Below are 11,044 nucleotides of genomic sequence, written 5' to 3' on the forward strand. Positions count from 1 at the left end.
GAACCTGAGAAAAGTCGTTGAAGCTTCGGTTCCTCCCAAGTATCATAAATTAGAATTTTAAGCATCTCTAATTGCTTCCAGGAAATAAGTTTTCTGCCTCAGAATTAACCCAGCAAATAGTTAGTAGATACCTATATGAAGGACAAAGCGGGGCCTCGTGGCCTAGAGAGAGTCTCCGGAAAACTTGTGGGTACCTCTCCCTGGCTTCTACATGAACTGACTTGAAACATTTGAGATTTCAACTTGAGGTGACTCTCTTTTCCTTTCTTTGACTGAACATTTTCTGAAGAAATCTTAGCTGTGAAAAACCCCTACAGCTTACAGAAAATTTCAAAATAGTTCTGACAAAACAACAACAGGAAGATGTCTCTGGGCTATTAGACAAAAAGGAATTCACAATGGAACTTGGCTAATTTTGCTGTTAAATACAACTCTGTCTTCCTTACCCTGTCTACACATGTGCAAACACACATCCCTTACCACCCCACACCAGATACACACACACACACACACACACACACACACACACACACACACACACACGAGAGAGAGAGAGAGAGAGAGAGAGAGAGAGAGAGAGAAAGAGCACAACCCCCAACCCCTCACATCACACCCACATACACAGACACCCACACACACTCCACGCACCACATACACACACACACATACACACCCTACACTTTATACACAAACCACACCCCCTCACCTCCCCCACACATAGCCTAATCCCACGACAGCTCCAACTCAAACAAACAAACAAAAAAAAAAAAAAAAAAAAAAGAATAAGAAGTGTTTTATTAAGATGATGTTTGTACAGTAAGGAACACTCAGTTTTGTTCGTTTAAATGTTTTAAGGTAAGAGGTAAATTTTGCTTTTCCTTGTCTGGTTCAGGCCTGCTTCTGAAAAGAAAAAGAAGATTATTAAAAAGAGCAGTCACAAGGCTTCTCTCTCAAGAACAGAAAACAAGACTGGGTAACAGGGTCCTCTCTCTTATACTGATCAAATGTGAACTTCCAGTAAAGGCAAACAAAGTGGAAATTGTGTTTTACCTTCTCCTAAAAAAAAACAAAAAATAAAAAAATAAAAAATAAAAAAAAATGTTAAAACCCAATAAAACCCCTCAAGCCTTTATAAACTGTGGGGTACATTATAAAATGTCATTTCCAGGGACTGATATAACTCAGTCACCACCACAACTTGTGGAAATAGAAGATCCCTGCTCATCCTGCATCTTACAGCTATAACATGATGATTATGAAATGTCAGAATTTAAAAAAACATCCAGACTGGGTATTGTTTCAAAGCATATGGGAACAGCTTCTGGGATAGGAGGAGAGAGGGTTATATCAGGCACAGCATTTAGAATGTTCTGGAAAATAATTAAGTAGCATGGTATATTAGTCTCCACATTAGCACAGATGGAATTTGGCAACGTTTTGACCAAATAAGGCTTCCTAGAATAGACAAGTTTGGAGACAGTGTAACTCTCAAACAGCCCTGCGATCAAATGATTATCATTTCAATTACCAGTTGCTTCAGTTCTTTTCCGAGAAATGACATGACTAGCCCTGGCTGCCTTACAGCACCCGCCGAACAAATAGTTTATTAACCAAGAGAAAAATACAATTCTTATGATGTCATTAATGAATAAACTTGTCTTTCAAGATCGTCTCTATAGATTTGTCTGGAATCCCCCCTCCTCTCTCTTACACACACACACACACACACACACACACACACACACACACACACAGAGACAGAGAGAGAAAGAGAGAGAGAGAGAGAGAGAGAGAGAGAGAGAGAGAGAGAGAGAGAGAGAGAGAGAAATCCATACAAACATAAATTGAAAACCCAACTTGGGATGAATTGTGGACACAGTTGTGTGTTTTACTGTGGATTTAGAGAGACGCTGCTGTCTCTTCACCATTGTTAAATGCTAGGATTTTAAAGGAAATCTGATAAGAAGGGGAAACAACCTACAACCCTCCGAAACAAAACAGCCCACGTGTACATGGAAAAAGTGTCGGGAAACCTTACTTTGAGCACACAATAGCATCTGTCACATGTTCGTACTTATTATTCTGAGTCAGTGCTGACTAACTGTCGCATAGTGCCCGTTCTTGGGCAAGTCTCTGTGTCTATGAAAAGAATTCCAATAAGCACATGCCATGATTGCATGAGCTCTCGGCAAACTGAGAATTAGTGCTGAATAAATATCCCTGATTTATTTTACTACAACTCAAAAGGATCACAAAGAAATACACATTGTTACTTTGTTAATGGGCCCTGACTTCTCAATTAACCCAGCATTTAATCAATATTTATGTAGGACGTGTTAAGACACTCACTAAGTCCTTTCCCCCTTCATCATCGTTTTAAACTATTTCTGTGATTGGGATTTTTATTTCTATCACTCTATAAAACCATTTTGCTTAAGCATGAATTCTCCATACCAAGGCCATGACTGGCCCCTCCACATGTGATAAAAGTAAGAAAATTTACACACAAAAAAACCTAGACTTCAATCTTTTCTTTTAACACAAATTAAGGAAGGAGATTAAAAAAAAAAAAAAAGGAACAAGCAAGACCAAAACCAACAACAGAAACCACCAGAAACTGAACGACACATGCTTTCTTTTTTTTCCAAGACATGAAATCCCCTCTAAACTTGGGGGTTACATTCAGTCTCCGGCCCTGGCCTGCTCCCTCCAGCCCGAACACCAGTTATTTCACTGGACGCATTTTGAGTTGATCTATCTCCTCTCTGTACGTGATGAGGGAGGGCCCTGGAGGTCCGTGACACATCGCAGGGCTGACTCACCTCAGGGCTTGGATGACAATCTAAGTTTCCTCTCTGATGACTCGGCAGCCAGGGTGCCTGGGTTCAAATCCCAGGCCTGGAGTTTGTTGCTAGGAGAAACACCGAGCAACTTCCTTAACCTTCCTGGGCTTCAGTTATCTTTTAAAGGGTCCCAGCTACCTGCCACAGTCATAGCCAGGACTCACTGCGTTGACACAAATAGTTTATCCGAGTTAGTCGTGTGTTACTGTTTCTTTACCTTCACGCCTTCTAAACTGTGATATGCAGAGATGGATTTAGATGACTCACAGTGAACCCACCTTCACCCCCCCACACACACACACAGGCAGGCACACGCGTGCGCGCGCACGTGCGCACACACGCATGCACAATACATGTATCATTTGAAACGACGATGAATGGGGAGGGAGTGAGTGTCAATGTCGTCCACATACGTAATGATTAAATGCCGAGTTAACTGCAAAGCCAAGGGGTGTGTGCACGCACGGTATGTGTGTACGTATACTATATATGTGAACATACATATAATTAAGCAACCAGTAATGTGTTACATATATCACATAATTCCTCGCTTAATTATCTTATGGTTAGTTTAATTACTGGAAGCTATCCTTTTTTTTTTTCCTAGTTGTACGAAATGTAGAGACTTTCTTCTTTGAATGGATTTAATTTCTAAAAAGGATCGGTTTGAACAAAGTCGTGACGCAAACCCAGGGGACATGTGGACATAGGAAAGGAAAAGACTGGGGTACTTAGCAAATGACTAAACTACGGCGCAGGCGCAGTGTATTATATCTGAGATTCTCAAAGCACAGCCTGGGGGCGCCCTGGGAATCCCTGGCCACTTCAGGGGATCCACAGGGTCCAATCTAAGATCACCACTACATGGAGGGTTTTTTTCCCCCTCTCATTCTCCTTCAAGAGCGTCAAGGGCTTTCCCCAGGCCTGCAGCACATGGCCGGCGCCACCACAGAGCGAGCAGACTTATGAAGGTAGAAGGGAGAGAGATTTTCAAAAGCTGTGAGACCATGTAACCGTTTTCACTAGTCCCTTAGGTTTTGAGAACGTATTTCATCATATATAACGTCCTCAAAAGTGTCACATGCTCACAAAATGACAGATTCTTATGGCCATCAAGATTGAAATCGCCAGACAAGAAATACTGTTTTTAAAAATACATCAAAAGAGTCGGGCGGCGGTGGTGGCGCGCGCCTTTAATCCTAGCACTCAGGGATGCAGAGACGGGCAGATTTCTGTGAGTTCGAGGCCAGCTTGGTCTACAGAGTGGGTTCCAGGACAGTCAAAGGTACAAAGAGAAACCCTGTCTTGGGGGCGGGGAGGCCAAAAGCCCCTTATATTTTTATGGTCATTATACTTTCTCTATAAGCTCCTGGTAAACCACTGATCTGTCATTCTGTCTTAAAGTGTCATTCATGTTCAACTGTGACACAGGACCCCCTTCTGCGATGGCCTTTCTCACACGGCACAGCGCCTTGTGAGCCACCCATGTTGTAGCTTGAAAAGGCAGCTTGAATCACCGGTGAACGGAGTCCATTGGGTGGACAGCTGCAAAGTTTTGTTCAAGCATGCTCAGTCAGAGGGACATGTGGGATGTTCCAGTTTTGGTAATTACAAACAGAGCTGCTATAATCTCCCATGCCCGGGTCTTTCTGTAAACACACATTCTCAGTTCTCTAAACACCTGGGTGACGGATTGTAGGGTCTATTCAGTGTTGGAGCAACCTCCCGTGTGCTTTCTGGGATCGCTGCTCCAGTCTGCATTCCCAGCCACTCCTCACCTGTGCCATTTCTTGACAACGACACTGTCACTGCTAATTAACTGCGTGAGCAGTGGTTTCTCACCTCTTGTCAGTTTCCACTTCCATTTCCCCATATGAGTAGTGACGCCAAAATATTAGTTCTCAGGTTCAACTTTTTTGTTTTTGTTTGTTTGTTTGTTTTTGTTTTTGTTAAATTTATATTTGCTTTTTATACAGTCTTTTTTTTTTTTTTAACTTGTGAGCATTGAGTGATTTCATAGCTTCTGGGTCAGGGAGATGGCTTGGCACTTACAGACAGAGTACTTACTCTTCTATCACAGTACCGAGCTTGCTTCCCAGCACCCGCATTAGACACCTCACAAACACCCAGAAGTCCAGCCTCATACCTCGTCTGGCTTCTGTGAGGACCTGCTCACACTTGTGTGAGCACTTGTACACAGACACAAATGAGTGCACACACACACACACATACACTACAAAACTTTGGAAAAACTAATGTCTCCTCGTGGAAGAGCCACTCATGGAAGAAGTCTTAGTCATGTGCGTCTCCCTGGCTCATTTTCTTTTCTATTATGGGTGGTGGGTTTTTGTTTTTTGTTTTTCTTAAACCTCGGAATACTATACCCAATCTCAGGAGACAGAGAATCAGTGTTCGAACCCAGACAGGTTGTACTTTTTACATTCAGAGATGTGGCTTCATTTCAGGTTGGATGATGACCTTCCAGGTGACAATCATTAGTTTCACCTGTCAGCATCACACTGTTATTTTTGTAATGGGTTCTATACTTTAATCATTTGTTTCACTTTGTTTTGTTTGCTTTTTTGAGACAGATTTTTCTCTATGTGGCCCTGGCTGTCCTGGAACTTGCTCTAGAGACAAAGGCTGGCCTCTCAAACGCACAGACATCTTCCTGCCTCTGCTTCTCAAAGGCTGGGATTAAAGGTGTGCGCCGCCGCCGCCGCCGCCGCCGCCGCCGCCACCACCACCTGGCCTGTTTCACTTCTAATACAGTAAAAATCAACAGCTAGAGCTCACAAAAACAGATTTTCAATGACTCCTCTATACTTTTACTATAAAGAATCCTTCATGAAGAAAAACCAAAGCAAAGCAAACCAAACCAGAAACGAATGTTAAAAACTTCATTTCACTGAAGCAAGGTACTTTTTTTACTCTGGGTTTTTGTTGTTGTTGTTGTTGTTGTTGTTTTCCTTGACCACCTTGTAGTTTTGACTTACTGTAAATTACCCTTAAAGTAAAACTCTCTTTGAGTTGAGAAGAACCCAGTGGGGGCCACACCCTTTACCTTGCTCCACTGTCTCACAGCATCTGTGCTGGTTTCCCTAAGATCCACCTCCTTGGGGTGGGGGGGCACAGATAAGGGCAGAGCTGCCCCATACTTACGGGTGCTTTGCTGGAAGAGATAAGCTCAGGGAGCCCAGGTGTTTGATGACGGGCCTGCTCTTTGGTCTGGAGTGAGATACTGTCTTTGAGTCCCAAGGCTGTTTAACTGCATCTGCATCTTTGAGAAGAGAGTCTGGAGGGAAGGTGATCAGCGCACAGATATGATGTGAAGGAGACCCCCCCCCTGGGGGGGACAGCTGACAGGACAGCTGCCTGATTGATACCTTTGGGCTCCACCCTGCCTTGCTGGGTCCTGTTTTCCTGCTTCCTCATTCCAGAATCCGGGAGAAAATGGAGGAAGCGTGGTCTTAGATCCAGACTAGGCTCAGATTTTCCTCTTCTGTGTTTCACTCTTTGAAGAGGTCACTCCCCGTGGAGTTTCATACCTTCACCTCGAAAGCCCGTGACTACATTCTAAAAGTTTGGTTCCGAAAATTCAGCCAGGCTCCAGCTCTCTGGGTCTCAGCTTCAACTCCAGCAGACTACACAGCTGATTCTGCTAACAGTGATAGAAAATACCTCACTTGGCAGGAGGGGAATTAACCCCCTCCCCTAGCTATGGCTGACTTTTCTTCACTAGGCATTCTCCCTTTTCTTTCCCAGTGATTGCTAGCATGCAAGGCACAGAATAAAGACACCCTCTCTCTGGCTCCCTTACAGCACCGATGTGACCAAGTCAAGAGCAGTGGTGAAATTCGAACCTTCTAGTTCTTGTCCACCGAAAGAATGGACATAGCTTTAGATTATAATGTTGAAAAACAGATCGTAGGAGCCTGGCCCCTCACAACAGTCAACACCTGGGACCATCTGTAGACCTTAACAAGAGAGAGAGAGAGAGAGAGGGGGGGGGGGCAGGGTTTGAACTCCCGACGCATTGAAACAACTATAGTGAATTTTGATACAAACAGTTAAGCCTATGATTTTGTTAATGAACTCTGTGTCAAGAGAGAGTAGAGGACAGAGCCTCTGCTTTCTTACCATGTGGTACCAAACAGCAGACCACTGTGGAGCAAACCTATAATCAACTAAGCCCCCAGGGCGGTCAAGCAGAGGGTTCATCAGGGATGGGGGAGGGGGCAGGATGGGGGTGGGGGTGGTAATGAGAGCAGGACCTGTTCCTCTCCATCTGCCGTGAACATCTCGGAATTCACAACGTGCTCTGTAGCATTTAAGACATGCCAGAGCTTGGGAATGCAAAGCATCCTTAATTCATGGTAGTAACTAAATGAACTGTGAGGCCAAACTAACAGAGAATGGGTCAAGATGCAGAGGAGAAGAGACTGCTGGCCTGCTCAGCCCTACGAGAACCATGCACATCACACCCATCCCCTCCCACCCCCAAGGCTCAGGGCTCATTACAGAAAAAGGAGTGGAAAGATTATGGGCCAGAGGTGGCAGATAGCATCAAGGAAACTCCTTTCTGGCCACAACAGGGCAGTTGCACATCTGGGCTCACAGCTACTATAACAGCATACACAATACCTATACAGGCACAAGCCCCCCCCCCCAAAAAAATCCCCACATAGAAGTGGGGGCCAGGAGAGGCTATGGATGAGAAATCTACTACTGGCTAAAGGGTGATTGCCATTTCATAACTGCAAGGGGGAAAGGGGAAATTAATCTTTTTTTTTATTCTAATAATGTGATGCCTGGTAGGTTGTCTGCATACCAGAGAAGGCTCCACTCCTCCCAAAAACTGGTTGAGCAGCACAAAGTGGGCTTGATGAGGAGAGAAGATTCAAAGTTGGGTAGAAAGGGAAGGGAGACTGGTTAAGGAAAGGGCCAGGGGACAGGATGGATATGTTCAAAACACGTTGTATGAAATTCTCAAAAAAAAATAATTTCTAAAGAATGGAACATTTTTATCCTCATGAAAACTAAGAACGAAGAAAACTATCACGTTGGTGCCTAGGATGTACTCTGTTTGGATAGGCATGCCTCTGATGTGCACCGATGTCACCTGAGTGCCTCGCTCTGTTGGCACCCCCTGATTTACAAGGCCCCCTTCAAAGTGCTATAGTATGCTCAACTTTTGTTTCTCTCATTCATGTTTGTGATTTGCTCGTTGGACATGGAACAGAGCAAGCACAAACGCGCATGCGCCAGGTAAACAGCTAGCGTCAGCGGAGCTTTTATAAGTCAGTGGTGAAGTGAGAAAAATGCGGGACACACTGAGGGCTTCATCGTCCTACAATTTCAAAGACTGTCCTTGTATCTCTAAGAACTCCGAGAGAAAGAGAATACTCCAGTTAGGAATATCCAATGGTTTACAAAGGAATGAACAAACACCAAGTCCGTGGGGGAGTGGAACGTTAAGGAAACACAGGAGACGGCTAACACAGGAGCCTGGGCTGGTACCAACTCAGTAACACCATCCTAGACTGCAGGTCACAGAAGGGTAGGGTTAGTGACCACGATGGGGGCAGACTCTTCCACCACCATCTTAGATAGAGGGAGGAAGGACAAAAAAAAAACACGTGCGCTTTTAGACACCGTTCATCCCAAGTCCTAGAAGGACGCCCTGTAATCACAAGGGTTCCGTTTACCCTCAGCAGTCACTCTGGCTGGTGAAGTCTGACGCCCCAGAACTACTATGGGAATCTGTCCCTAGCACAACCACGCAACAGAACACTGCTCCGAGGTGTCATGTGTTAAGCGTAATGTGATGCCTCATGTGACCATCCTTCAGGGTAAGGCCCACAGCGCTTGCGTATCAAATAAGCAATCTAGAAATAGTAAATATCGTGCATTCCTAAATCGTTTTAATGCATGCTGAAGGGAAACCTGTTAGGCTTCTTCTCTGAGTAGGAAACCATCCCTTCCCCCCCCCCCCCACCACCACCAAAAGAAATAACCCTTCCCAAACAGCTTTCAATTAATTTCCATTTCTTTCCTCTTGCTTTGCCTTCTTAATATTAAGGACAATCTACACTGAGAACAAGAAAGTGCACCCCAGTGTCCCCGATTTGTGGAGATAGCTGAGTGGAGGACTGTTAACTTCACAATCTATTCTTTAACTGCGTTTCCGGTTGCTGTATCTAGCTTGGCAACCTAATACTTAGCTCTGGCCACTAAAACAGTAACAACAACAACAAAAAAGATAAATGAGGCTAATTTAGGGTGGTAGCTCACCTGACTACCTATAAGAACATTTTTCGTGTGTGTGTGTGTGTGTGTGTGTGTGTGTGTGTGTGTTTAACCAGAGGCAATGCAGGCAAGGGGATTTCCTTGGTGTCTACATGAAAGTTTTCTGAATGGGTGTAGTAAGCCTTTCAGTAATCCTGTACTCAATAATGACAATAATATACTAAGAATCCACACGAATCACCAGTGAGCTTTAATAACTTAGGTGGCCTCCACTTCCATTCTCCTATGCCAATAGAGGCAAAGTTTCCTTCAGTTTTATTCCTCTGAGATTCTGTTTTGTTTTGAGATAGGGCTTCAGGTAGCCCAGGCTGGCTTCAAACTTACTGTGTGGCCATAGGTGACCTTGATCTGCAGGCCTCAGCTAAGTGTGACTAACGTCAAGTGATCATCAGCGAGGCTTCTCATCCATTGAACACTGAACATCAACTATGTGTCAGGCATGGTGGCTTTGCCCGGGCAACGAAGGAGACAAAAAACCACTCTCCTTCTGGTACCCACTGTTACCTCTGAGTATGTGGACTAGGGATGGGGTTGTGGGGAGCAGGGCAGAAGAGCTAGAAAGTAAACAAAGCCACAAACAGGAAAACTAGAACGAGAAATTGTGGGAGGCAGAGGGACATTGCTGAGGGTGAGGACACGGAGTAGCCAGGGGAGGTCTCGGTAGAGAGAACAAAGTGAGTAAAGGTGTGTGTGGCAGATGGCCAACTTCAGAGACAGAGGAAGACCATGATGAGAGCGCCCGGCCTGTGTTCTTTACAGTGGGGACAGGCCCCTTGTTTGAGTCTAGAGCCCTTTAGTCTGTGTTCCCACTAAAATTTGCACAAATACTTCCTCATGAGTCATTTTCAGTATTAAACATTGACCAGGGGCTAGCAAGACAGCTTAGTGGATAAAGGTGCATGCTGACATTAAGCCTGAGGACCTGAGCTCAGTCTCCTGAAAGCATATGGTGCAAGGAGTTAACTGACGCCCACAAGCTGACCTCCAACCTCCAGGTGTATGCGTGACACCTACACACACAGCCCGGACACAAAATAAGTAAATAAAATGGACGTTTCTTTTTTTAATTGGCAGAAATCTGTTGCATGGCACCTGCTCTTCAAACATTTAATGCCTGGGAACACACTGCTGAAAACCAACTCGCGTTATTCCTTAAAGAGGACTAAGTCAGTCTTCCCATGAAACAGTTCATTTCCGTGGGATTTAGGGGACAGCAGGCCTGAGGTTCTTCTGAACCTTAAAGGGCATGAACGACCTGCTTGCCACAGGGTTTATTCTCTCATCTGTCTTTGATGATCTTGTCTGTTAAAAACACAAATTCAGGGAGCAATCCCTTTTTTTCTGGATTTTTGGTTGTCTTTCAGAGCCATCTTGATTTAATGCCCCACCCCAATGACCATGCTAGGCAGATTCCTATCTCTTATGAGATGTGGCGCCTACTTATATCAACTGCTGTCTCCTCATCTCCCTTCTTGGTAGATTTACCACATCAGATATAATGCCTTTTGGAGCTAAACTCCCCAAATCCATTGATCAAGGCATTAGGTTTAAAAAAAAAAAAAAAAGACTCAATATGGCTTTGTTGACATGCTGTAAGACTAACAAATCTTTAAAAGATTAAAGCAATCTGCTGCCTCGTGTGTGTGTCACCTATAATTACATGGCTACAAGAGGGAGGAAAACTGCCCAAGGAGGCTGCTTAATAAGAGTAAGAGAGGAAATGAAAGAACAACACAGAGCAAGAACATCCTTCAATGCACAGCACACCAGCTGGCCAAGATCAGCTCTGATACTTGACAGTCAAAGGAGGCCACTTAGAGGCCCCCCAAGCACCCCACTCTCTTATATCCACACCCGGGTGTAACTACCCATGTTTGGGTGTGTGAGTTGCA

General features: G+C 44.5%; 1 protein-coding gene across 1 annotated transcript in view; it reads right to left on the reverse strand.

Moving 5' to 3' along the window:
- Positions 1–11,044, reverse strand: part of ARID5B (AT-rich interaction domain 5B) — a 178,039-nt gene that overhangs the window by 149,347 nt on the left and 17,648 nt on the right. The window lies entirely within an intron of this gene.

The sequence above is a fragment of the Acomys minous genome (assembly GCF_964271855.1).
Source record: "Acomys minous genome assembly, chromosome: 13".
NCBI lineage: Eukaryota > Metazoa > Chordata > Mammalia > Rodentia > Muridae > Acomys > Acomys minous.